Here is a 12,500-nt window from a genome sequence, read left to right as displayed (position 1 = left end):
TCGAAGCCGGTTCTCCAAGCCGGACCCGTAGGTATCGTTGTGTGCTCGCTCTCATTGGCCCGCCTAACCAGAAAATGCCTGCGGTACACCCATTTGGATAAGAGTGCACGCAGATGCGGGCCTCGACGGCTACACATTTCCTCGGGCGGCCGCCTCCCGGCCTCCGTGGAGCGCGGGATGCACGGTCCCATCGACAAGCCTCTCCCGTTTTTACCGTGGCGTCGCGGTTCACCACGGCGGGCGGGTCGGTCTCCTCCGCATAAAAAGGGGGACCCCCGCTTTTTGTTCCACGAAATCGCACAAGCTTTTTTCGCATCCACGGTTTGCCACCGCACACCAAAATGCCGATCCGGCTGCCTACTTTAGCCAACAGGTGGAGCCAGGCGCGCCGTACTTGCGCGGCACTTCCCACGTCCACCGAAGTCGGTGCCAAGGACCACTTTCGGCGCCGGAGCCGCGTACGAGCCTACTCGAGGCGGAAGAACGAAGCCAGCAAGGGCCTGGCCGCAAGTGCGTTCAATTGTCGGGACGTCCAAGTCCCTCGTTCTTCCGTGCTTCCTCTTTCGGCAAGTCGTTGCGGCACCTTCCCAAAGCGCGCAGACCCGCTAATCGCGACGAGCGCGACGTGGCCGTGCCGCCTTTCCCTCGGCAGCAAGCAAAACGCCTGGCAACGTCGACGCTCCCCTAACCGCGATCTCGCACCGTGTTTCGTGTGGCGAATTCAAAAGCCGGCCGGCGCTGCTGCAACCATTACGGTCGGTACGCATACGCCGCGGAGGGCGGGACGGTCATCGGAGCGTGCGGTTCCTCCATCGAGTACTGCGCACCTCGGCCGTCGCATCGCCGTGCCATGACCGGCCGCGCGTCAACGCGAACCGGTGCCAGCGAGATCCCTCGCCTGCAAGAACCGACCGGCAGCCTCCGTCACCCGAGGACGCGGAGGCGCTTGCCGCGGACGGCGGGACGGTATGCACTGGTGCACAGCGGACCCGTCACATCGCCAGTTCCTTGACCGACCGCCGACGCTTGTGCCGTTCCTCTCGTACTTGGCAGTCGCCGCGCGATTGTCGGGTCTCGTTCTTGCACGCTCGAACGGTCGGGAGGGCACTCGGCTGGCGTTTCGGGAACGCGCAGCCTCGCCTTCTACCGACGTAACCACGACTCGCCGTTCGCGCTCCGCCGCTCCTGTTTACAGTACTAGGCGGTCCCGCAGCGGTCGGGTCGCGCATTTCGAGCGCTTCGAGCCACGGTGCAGTGGCGGGTCGAAAGCCGACCTATGAGTGCGTTGCGCCGTTTGTACCCGCGTCCGCCACCTGGCCGACCGTCCAAGGTCGCGGTGTTGGCGTCCGCTGGGCGCAACAATTTGTCACGGGGTGCCGCTCCACATTCAGGCAGCCCCGTGGGGAAAAGCCGACCCCGCGTCCAAACGGGGTCAGCGGCAGAAAGTGTCGGGCGCAGACGCAGCTGAGGCGCTCACCCTTCACAATCCGTTAATGATCCTTCCGCAGGTTCACCTACGGAAACCTTGTTACGACTTTTACTTCCTCTAAATGATCAAGTTTGGTCATCTTTCCAACAGACCGGCGCAACCGAAAGGCCGCGCCGGACATCGGTCCGAAGACCTCACTAAATCATTCAATCGGTAGTAGCGACGGGCGGTGTGTACAAAGGGCAGGGACGTAATCAACGCGAGCTTATGACTCGCGCTTACTGGGAATTCCTCGTTCAAGGGGAACAATTGCAAGCCCCTATCCCAATCACGAAAGAAGTTCCACGGGTTACCCAGTCTTTTCAGACAGGGATAAAGACACGCTGCTTCCTTCAGTGTAGCGCGCGTGCGGCCCCGGACATCTAAGGGCATCACAGACCTGTTATTGCTCTGTTTCGTGCGGCTAGGAGCCGCTTGTCCCTCTAAGAAGGTTGTAAGGTGCTGGGAACCCCGCACCTATTTAATAGGCTAGAGTCTCGTTCGTTATCGGAATTAACCAGACAAATCGCTCCACCAACTAAGAACGGCCATGCACCACCATCCACCGAATCAAGAAAGAGCTCTCAATCTGTCAATCCTCCCAGTGTCCGGGCCGGGTAAGTTTTCCCGTGTTGAGTCAAATTAAGCCGCAGGCTCCACTCCTGGTGGTGCCCTTCCGTCAATTCCTTTAAGTTTCAGCTTTGCAACCATACTTCCCCCGGAACCCAAATACTTTGGTTTCCCGGAAGCTGCCCGCCGAGTCATTTGAGTAACTCAGGCGGATCGCTGGTTGGCATCGTTTATGGTCAGAACTAGGGCGGTATCTGATCGCCTTCGAACCTCTGACTTTCGTTCTTGATCAATGAAAACATTCTTGGCAAATGCTTTCGCAGTAGTTCGTCTTGCGACGGTCCAAGAATTTCACCTCTAGCGCCGCAATACGAATGCCCCCGTCCGTCCCTCTTAATCATTACCTCGTATTCCAAAAACCAACAGAACAGAAACGAGGTCTTGTTCTATTATTCCATGCAAGTTTATTCAGGCGACTCGCCTGCGTTGAGCACTCTAATTTTTTCAAAGTAAAAGCACCGGCCATCTCGAGGCACACAATGAAGTGCACCAAGAAAGAACCGGCATGATGTTCAGTCCGAGCCGTCGCATCGGGTAGATGCACTACTCGTCTGGAACTGAGATCCAACTACGAGCTTTTTAACCGCAGCAGCTTTAGTATACGCTATTGGAGCTGGAATTACCGCGGCTGCTGGCACCAGACTTGCCCTCCAATTGATCCTCGTTAAAGGATTTAGAGTGTACTCATTTCAATTACGGGGCCTCAAAAGAGTCCCGTATTGTTATTTTTCGTCACTACCTCCCCGTGCCGGGAGTGGGTAATTTGCGCGCCTGCTGCCTTCCTTGGATGTGGTAGCCGTTTCTCAGGCTCCCTCTCCGGAATCGAACCCTGATTCTCCGTTACCCGTAACAACCATGGTAAGCAAGTAACCTACCATCGAAAGTTGATAAGGCAGACACTTGAAAGAAACGTCGCCGGCTCGTGGCCATGCGATCAGCACAAAGTTATCCAGAGTCACCACACAATACGGGCCGAAACCCGATCGATCTTGGTCTAATAAAAGCACCCGTTACCCAAAGGGCTCCAGGCTCACTGCATGTATTAGCTCTAGAATTGCCACAGTTATCCAAGTAGGAAGAAACGATCTAAGGAACCATAACTGATTTAATGAGCCATTCGCGGTTTCGCCTTATTTCGGCATGTACTTAGACATGCATGGCTTAATCTTTGAGACAAGCATATGATTACTGGCAGGATCAACCAGGTAATCGTTCGACTGCGCGTCCGTCCTCGCCCTCGGCGGGCCGGACGCAGTCTGTGTGCGGCGGAGGCCACCTTCAGGCGCCCCAACACGCTTATTTTGCACTCCGAGATGACGGCGTTCGAGCTCGCTACGGCACAACCTTCCCGAAAGACGAGTGGGAGCCGTGCGGCAAGAAGCACGTTCATGCTCGCTCTTTTTCGTTGCATCGACTCGGTCGCGCCGTGCGGGTTGCCCAAGCCCGCTGCACTGTCGGTGGACCGGCCGGAACTAGCAACGGAGCCGAGACTGCAAAGCCGCCAGACGACGGGTCACGCCCGCGTCTTCGGCGCTTTCGCATCTGAATCGCCCGAGGACGACACGGAACACACCTCGATATCGTGGTAAAACGGCACCGTCCGACAACCAGCCCCTAACGCATCAAGCGGATGAGGCTGCAGACGACTGCCGTGGATTCCCCTGGAGCAGACCCGAGGACACGCTTGACGAGGCCGAAGCCCGCCGCATATCAGACACCCGGTCGCTTTCGCGTACGCCGCTCACGAGAACCCCCACATAATAGCAGCGATAAGTACCCAGACCTCCTTGGGCCCTAATACGAGCGTACTCGAGAAAATTTCACCGCGGGTGTGCCCCGAAACGTGTGGCATGTTGAGCGTGCCACAAGTCTACGTCGCTCTCAAACCCGCCGAGGTCGTAGAATTTGCGACCCTACTCACGAAATTCCCACCGAGGATACGGCCGCAAACGTACCGCACCTTGGGTAGGCCACGAGTTTGTGCAACACTACGCTGACGGCACAGCACCGAGGTCGTGCGCGCACGCACGGGAAAATTCCGCCGCGGTTTCTGCCGAAAACGTGAGGCACCACGACTCTCCGCAAGTTCGCGTCGACTGCGAAAGACCGAAGTCGTGAACGACGTGTCCGCTACTCGCCGCCGACACGCTGGACACCAAACGTACAACGACTCGACGGCGTCGTAGAGGCCCACGACGCGGTTTTCCTTAACGACGTCTCGGCGTGGCACCGACAGGTTAGAACGGCCGACCAACGTTCCCTGTCCGCCGTTCGGCTCAGTCGAAGGGCTCGGCGACTTCGGCAACGCTGCGAAGCCGCACGGTGACGCACGCCATGTCCCCATTTTTTTTTTTCTTTCTGCGTCTGCCGGGGTGCCCCTATAATAGCAGCGATAAGCACCCAGACCGCCGTGGGTCGCTCGCCCCGGCTGACGTGGTTTTTCGTACTCCTGCGGCGGTCGCCGTCAAGCACGTCCAAATACGCTACTTTCGTGGGCGCATTCACGCTCTTTCGCTTCGCCGGAGTGCCAGCACTCACTCTGCCAAAAACGGCGAACATCCGAGCGGCGGTTCCCACTTTTGCGTCGGCGTCGCAAACCCCGCCCCGGCAGACGAGGTTTGCCGTACTCGTGCGACGGTGGCCGGCGGGCACGTCGAAAGACGCCGATATCGTGCGCGAATTGGCGCACCTTGGCTTCACCGGAGTGCCGCCACTGACTCCTCCAAAAACGGCGAAGATCCGAGCGGCGCTTCCCACTTTCGCATCGGCGTCCCGAACTCCGCCCCGGCTGACGCGGTTTACCGTACTCGTGCGACGGTCGCCGGCGAGCACGTGGAAAGACGCCGATATCGTGCCCGAATCGGCTCCGTTCGGCTTCGCCGGAGTGCCAGCACTGGCTCGGCGAAAGACGACGAACATCCGAGCGACGGTTCTCACTATTGCGTACGCGTCGCAAACCCCGCCCCGGCAGACGCACTTTGCCGTACTCGTGCGACGGTCGCCGGCGAGCACGTAGAAAGACGCCGATATCGTGCCGGAATCGGCCCCGTTTGGCTTCGCCGGAGTGCCAGCACTCACTCGGCCACAAACGGCGAACATCCGAGCGGCGGTTCCCACTTAGCCGTCGGCGTCCCGAACTCCGCCCCGGCAGACGCGGTTGCCGAGCTCGTGCGACTAGCGACCGCGAAGCCGTCTCGCGACGCCGCTTTCGTGCGCGGCTCCCACTGCGACCTGGGTCACCCGAGGTCGACGAGCAAAAAAGAATGTCGAAAAAAATTTTTTTTTTTTTTGCGTCTGCCGGGGTGCCCCTATAATAGCAGCGATAAGCACCCAGACCGCCATGGGTCGCTCGCCCCGGCTGACGTGGTTTTTCGTTTTCCTGCGGTGGTCGTCGTCAAGCACGTCCAAACACGCCACTTTCGTGGGCGCATTCGCGCTCTTTCGCTTCGCCGGAGTGCCAGCACTCACTCTGCCAAAAACGGCGAACATCCGAGCGGCGGTTCCCACTTTTGCGTCGGCGTCGCAAACCCCGCCCCGGCAGACGAGGTTTGCCGTACTCGTGCGACGGTGGCCGGCGGGCACGTCGAAAGACGCCGATATCGTGCGCGAATTGGCGCACCTTGGCTTCACCGGAGTGCCGCCACTGACTCCTCCAAAAACGGCGAAGATCCGAGCGGCGCTTCCCACTTTCGCATCGGCGTCCCGAACTCCGCCCCGGCTGACGCGGTTTACCGTACTCGTGCGACGGTCGCCGGCGAGCACGTGGAAAGACGCCGATATCGTGCCCGAATCGGCTCCGTTCGGCTTCGCCGGATTGCCAGCACTGGCTCGGCGAAAGACGACGAACATCCGAGCGACGGTTCTCACTATTGCGTACGCGTCGCAAACCCCGCCCCGGCAGACGCACTTTGCCGTACTCGTGCGACGGTCGCCGGCGAGCACGTAGAAAGACGCCGATATCGTGCCGGAATCGGCCCCGTTTGGCTTCGCCGGAGTGCCAGCACTCACTCGGCCACAAACGGCGAACATCCGAGCGGCGGTTCCCACTTAGCCGTCGGCGTCCCGAACTCCGCCCCGGCAGACGCGGTTGCCGAGCTCGTGCGACTAGCGACCGCGAAGCCGTCTCGCGACGCCGCTTTCGTGCGCGGCTCCCACTGCGACCTGGGTCACCCGAGGTCGACGAGCAAAAAAGAATGTCGAAAAAAATTTTTTTTTTTTTTTTTGCGTCTGCCGGGGTGCCCCTATAATAGCAGCGATAAGCACCCAGACCGCCATGGGTCGCTCGCCCCGGCTGACGTGGTTTTTCGTTTTCCTGCGGTGGTCGTCGTCAAGCACGTCCAAACACGCCACTTTCGTGGGCGCATTCGCGCTCTTTCGCTTCGCCGGAGTGCCAGCACTCACTCTGCCAAAAACGGCGAACATCCTAGTGGCGGTTCCCACTTTTGCGTCGGCGTCGCCAACCCCGCCCCGGCATACGCGGTTTGCCGTACTCGTGCGGCGGTGGCCGGCGGGCACGTCGAAAGACACCGATATCGTGCGCGAGTCGATGCTTCTTGGTCTCGCAGGAGGGCCGCCACTCACTCCTGCAAAAACGGCGAAGATCCGAGCGGCGCTTCCCACTTTTTCGTCGGCGTCGCAAACCTCGCCCCGGCAGACGCGCTTTGCCGTACTCGTGCGACGGTCGCCGGCGAGCACGTCGAAATACGCCGATATCGTGCCCGAATCGGCCCCGTTTCGCTTCGCCGGAGTGCCAGCACTCGCTCGGCCAAAGACGACGAACATCCGAGCGACGGTTCCCACTATTGCGTACGCGTCGCGAACCCCGCCCCGGCAGACGCGGTTTGCCGTACTCGTGCGGCGGTGGCCGGCGGGCACGTCGAAAGACGCCGATATCGTGCACGAATTGGCGCTCCTTGGCTTCACCGGAGTGCCAGCACTCACTCGGCCAAAAACGGCGAACATCCGAGCAGCGGTACCCACTTAGCCGTCGGCATCCCGAACTCCGCGCCGGCTGACGCGGTTGCCGAGCTCGTGCGACTAGCGACCGCGAACGCGTCTCGCGACGCCGCTTTCGTGCGCGGCTCCCATTGCGACCTGGGTTACCCGAGCTCGACCAGCAAAAAAGAAGGTCGAAAATTTTTTTTTTTTTTCTGCGTCTGCCGGGGTGCCCCTATAATAGCAGCGATAAGCACCCAGACCGCCGTGTGTCGCTCGCCCCGGCTGACGTGGTTTTTCGTACTCCTGCAGCGGTCGCCGTCACGCACGTCCAAATACGCCACTTTCGTGGGCGCATTCGCGCTCTTTCGCGTCGCCGGAGTGCCAGCACTCACTCTGCCAAAAACGGCCAACATCCGAGCGGCGGTTCCCACTTTTGCGTCGGCGTCGTAAACCCCGCCCCGGCAGACGCGGTTTGCCCTACTCGTGCGACGGTCGCCGGCGAGCGCGTCGAAAGACGCCGATATCGTGCGCTAATTGGCGCTCCTTGGCTTCTCCGGAGTGCCGCCACTCACTCCTCCAAAAACGGCGAAGATCCGAGCGGCGTTCTCCACTTTCGCATCGGCGTCCCGAACTCCGCCCGGGCTGACGCGGTTTACCGTACTCGTGCGACGGTCGCCGGCGGGCACGTCGAAAGACGCCGATATCGTGCCGTAATCGGCCCCGTTTGGCTTCGCCCGTGTGCCAGCACTCACTCGGCCAAAAACGGCGAACATCCGAGCAGCGTTTCCCACTTTCGCATCGGCGTCCCGAAGCCCGCCCCGGCAGACGCGGTTTGCCCTACTCGAGCGACGGTCGCCGGCGATCACGTCGAAAGGCGCCGAATTCGTGCACGAATCGATGCTTCTTGGTCTCGCAGGAGGGCCGCCACTCACTCCTGCAAAAACGGCGAAGATCCGAGTTGCGCTTCCCACTTTTTCGTCGGCGTCCCGAACTACGCCCCGGCTGACGCGGTTTACCGTACTCGTGCGACGGTCGCCGGCGGGCACTTCAAAATACGCCGATTTCGTGGGCGCATTCACGCTGTTTCGCTTCCCCGGAGTGCCAACACTCACTCTGCCGAAAGCGGCGATCATCCGAGCGGCGGTTCCCACTTTTGCGTCGGCTTCGCAAACGGCGCCCCGGCAGACGCGCTCGTGCGACGTACTCGTGCGACGGTCGCCGGCGAGCACGTCGAAAGACGCCGATATCGTGCTCGAATCGACCCCGTTTCGCTTCGCCGGAGTGCTGCCAGTCACGGCGCAGAAAACGGCGAACAAGTGTTTTTTTTTTTTTTTTCCTAGAATTTGTGTTATAGAAGGCACATTTGATATCGGACGATAATTTTCAACTTTATCACGCGCACCGATTTTCGTGTAGAGGTTTGCAAGTTTATGGGAATTTCTCCACTTGGAATAATGCGATTTAGTAGTACTACGAGAACTTCATGGATGTACTCAAGGGTACGGGGCAAGTCAGTTACGTCAACACCTGCAGATTTTTTACACTTCAAACTGAAAATTGTTGGTTGTGAGTCCTCGTGTGATATTAAAGGCCGATTCGCTAACACATAGAACAAAGAAAGAAAGGAAGAAAAAACGCCCGCGCTCGCTCAAGAAACCTGGGTTCGCAACAAGTGGCAACAACAAGCAACCGAGCGAGTGCGCCAAAACCCGTGGCGGCCGAACAAACGCGAAGTCCCAACCGCGTCAGCCGGGGCGGCACGGGACAGGAAAAATCACTTCAGCCGGGGCGGCGGGGCACCGAATAAACCTCGTCACCTCGTCGCAGGATAAAAGAGGAAACAAAAAGTCTAAACAGCGTCTGCTGGAGCGAATGCGTAATAAAACAACAACAACAACAAAAAAAAAAAACACCCGCGCTCAAGAAGTCTGCAATCACCACAAAAGGCGACTGTGACCGAGCAGCGTCAGCCGGGGCCGTGCGGAAACGGAAAAACCGCGACTACCGGGGCGTCGAGGCACCGAAAAATCCACTTCAGCCGCGGCGAAAAAAAAAACAAAAAGAAAGACGGAGGGGGGGGGGGAACCACGTCTGCCGGGGCGAAGGAAAAAAAAAAACGCGTCTGCCGGGGCGAGCCCGGGTGCGGCACCACCGGGAAAACTGTGGCAAACAGACATGGCGATCGAGTGAGTGGGCCGCCAACCAGGCTCAGCCAAAAAGTGCAAAGTCCGAACTGCGTCAGCCGGGGCGGCAAAAACCACGTCAGCCGGGGCGGCGCAAAAAACCGCGTCTGCCGGGGCGGCACGAAACCGCGTCAGCCGGGGCGGCGCGAAAACTGCGTCAGCCGGGGCGAAAGAAAAAAAAAAAAAAACGCGTCTGCCGGGGCGAGCCCGGGTGCGGCACCACCGGGAAAACTGTGGCAAACAGACATGGCGATCGAGTGAGTGGGCCGCCAGCCAGGCACAGCCGAAAAGTGCAAAGTCCGAACCGTGTCAGCCGGGGCGGCAAAAAACCGCGTCAGCCGGGGCGGCGCAAAAAACCGCGTCTGCCGGGGCGGCACGAAACCGCGTCAGCCGGGGCGGCGCGAAAACTGCGTCAGCCGGGGCGAGCCCGGGTGCGGCACCACCGGGAAAACTGTGGCAAACAGACATGGCGATCGAGTGAGTGGGCCGCCAGCCAGGCTCAGCCAAAAAGTGCCAAGTCCGAACTGCGTCAGCCGGGGCGGCAAAAAACCGCGTCAGCCGGGGCGGCGCAAAAAACCGCGTCTGCCGGGGCGGCGCGAAAACCGCGTCTGCCGGGGCGGCGCGAAAACTGCGTCAGCCGGGGCGAAAGAAAAAAAAAAACGCGTCTGCCGGGGCGAGCCCGGGTGCGGCACCACCGGGAAAACTGTGGCAAACAGACATGGCGATCGAGTGAGTGGGCCGCCAGCAAGGCTCAGCCAAAAAGTGCTAAGTCCGAACTGCGTCAGCTGGGGCGGCAAAAAACCGCGTCTGCCGGGGCGGCACGAAACCGCGTCAGCCGGGGCGGCGCGAAAACCGCGTCTGCCGGGGCGGCACGAAACCGCGTCAGCCGGGGCGGCGCGAAAACTGCGTCAGCCGGGGCGAGCCCGGGTGCGGCACCACCGGGAAAACTGTGGCAAACAGACATGGCGATCGAGTGAGTGGGCCGCCAGCCAGGCACAGCCGAAAAGTGCTAAGTCCGAACTGCGTCAGCCGGGGCGGCAAAAACCGCGTCAGCCGGGGCGGCGCGAAAACCGCGTCTGCCGGGGCGGCACGAAACCGCGTCAGCCGGGGCGGCGCGAAAACTGCGTCAGCCGGGGCGAGCCCGGGTGCGGCACCACCGGGAAAACTGTGGCTAACAGACATGGCGATCGAGTGAGTGGGCCACCAGCCAGGCTCAGCCAAAAAGTGCTAAGTCCGAACTGCGTCAGCCGGGGCGGCAAAAACCGCGTCAGCCGGGGCGGCGCAAAAAACCGCGTCTGCCGGGGCGGCACGAAACCGCGTCAGCCGGGGCGGCGCGAAAACTGCGTCAGCCGGGGCGAAAGAAAAAAAAAAAACGCGTCTGCCGGGGCGAGCCCGGGTGCGGCACCACCGGGAAAACTGTGGCAAACAGACATGGCGATCGAGTGAGTGGGCCGCCAGCCAGGCACAGCCGAAAAGTGCCAAGTCCGAACTGCGTCAGCCGGGGCGGCAAAAAACCGCGTCAGCCGGGGCGGCGCAAAAAACCGCGTCTGCCGGGGCGGCACGAAACCGCGTCAGCCGGGGCGGCGCGAAAACTGCGTCAGCCGGGGCGAGCCCGGGTGCGGCACCACCGGGAAAACTGTGGCAAACAGACATGGCGATCGAGTGAGTGGGCCGCCAGCCAGGCTCAGCCAAAAAGTGCCAAGTCCGAACTGCGTCAGCCGGGGCGGCGCAAAAAACCGCGTCTGCCGGGGCGGCGCGAAAACCGCGTCTGCCGGGGCGGCGCGAAAACTGCGTCAGCCGGGGCGAAAGAAAAAAAAAACGCGTCTGCCGGGGCGAGCCCGGGTGCGGCACCACCGGGAAAACTGTGGCAAACAGACATGGCGATCGAGTGAGTGGGCCGCCAGCAAGGCTCAGCCAAAAAGTGCCAAGTCCGAACTGCGTCAGCCGGGGCGGCAAAAAACCGCGTCTGCCGGGGCGGCACGAAACCGCGTCAGCCGGGGCGGCGCGAAAACCGCGTCTGCCGGGGCGGCACGAAACCGCGTCAGCCGGGGCGAGCCCGGGTGCGGCACCACCGGGAAAACTGTGGCAAACAGACATGGCGATCGAGTGAGTGGGCCGCCAGCCAGGCACAGCCGAAAAGTGCTAAGTCCGAACTGCGTCAGCCGGGGCGGCAAAAACCGCGTCAGCCGGGGCGGCGCAAAAACCGCGTCTGCCGGGGCGAATGCAAAAAAAACAAAGAAAAAAGCCCGCGCTTAATCAAAAGAAAACAAAGAAAAAAGCTTGCGCTTAATCAAAAGAAAACAAACAAAAAAAGTTCGCGCTTAAGCCTGGCGGTGGAACCACCGGGGCAAACAGACCTGGCGATCGAGTGAGTGGGCCGCCAGCCGGGGTGAGCCAAAAAGTGCAAAGTCGGAACCGCGTCAGCCGGGGCGGCGCGAAAACCGCGTCAGCCGGGGCGGCGCAAAAACTGCGTCAGCCGGGGCGGCACGGAAAAACGAAAACCGCGTCAGCCGGGGCGGCACGGAAAAACGAAAACCACGTCAGCCGGGGCGACATCAAAATGAGGAAAAAAAAAAAAAACTGCCTTAGGACACCTGCGTACACTTTCATGCGTTTGGGCATATCTCTCTGTAACACGCGCGCCCCTCGTTACGCGCGGCACTCTGTTTTCTCCGACACCCATATTTCGGCGGCATGTGGCACGCGCGCCCGTCCCTACGCACGGCACACCGCAGTGCTTTCTCGATATTTTTCTTTTCCTCCAACACCGTCATCTATAGGCTTTTAGTGACCTGTTGCTCGTGGCAAAAGTTCGCTAGCTCTGACACCTCTTGCATGCGCACCGTTTTTGCGCACGGTGCTATGCCGCAAAGCACGGCAGTCGCATGCGTTTCTCTCAGGCACCTCTTTTTTGACACAACGCTGTGGTGCTTAGAAACACACCCGCCGCTTTTGCGCACAGAACTCCACCGTACAGCACGGTAGTCACGTTTGTTCCACACGAACAGCAGTGTGCATCGTGCTACGACACTTTGAAAGCTTTTTCTTCCGAGTCTCGACCGCGCTGTTCCTTTCGTACTTGGCGCGGTTTTGGGACCAGCTTTGTTTTAAACCCCTACTGCGCGCCGTTCCTTTCGTACTTGGCGCGGTTCAGGGTTTGTTTCGAGCCCTTAGCCGCGCTGTTCCCTCCGTACTTGGCGCGGTTTAGGGTCGAGCTTTGTCTCGAGCCCTCTCCGCGCCGTTCCTTCCGTACTTGGCGCGGTTTAGGGTTTGTTTCGAGC

At 60.5% G+C, this 12,500-nt stretch overlaps 1 non-coding gene across 1 annotated transcript; it reads right to left on the bottom strand.

The window, feature by feature from the left end:
* Positions 1 to 1,491: 1,491 nt before the first annotated feature.
* Positions 1,492 to 3,306, bottom strand: LOC142792401 (small subunit ribosomal RNA). The gene has a single exon (XR_012890891.1). It is a non-coding gene; the product is annotated as a small subunit ribosomal RNA (ribosomal RNA).
* Between the last annotated feature and the right edge of the window lie 9,194 nt (positions 3,307 to 12,500).

Source organism: Rhipicephalus microplus, unplaced genomic scaffold (assembly GCF_043290135.1).
Source record: "Rhipicephalus microplus isolate Deutch F79 unplaced genomic scaffold, USDA_Rmic scaffold_218, whole genome shotgun sequence".
Taxonomy (NCBI): Eukaryota; Metazoa; Arthropoda; class Arachnida; order Ixodida; family Ixodidae; genus Rhipicephalus; species Rhipicephalus microplus.
Note: the sequence above shows the minus strand (reverse complement) of the source record. Positions and strands in the feature narration are given on the sequence as shown.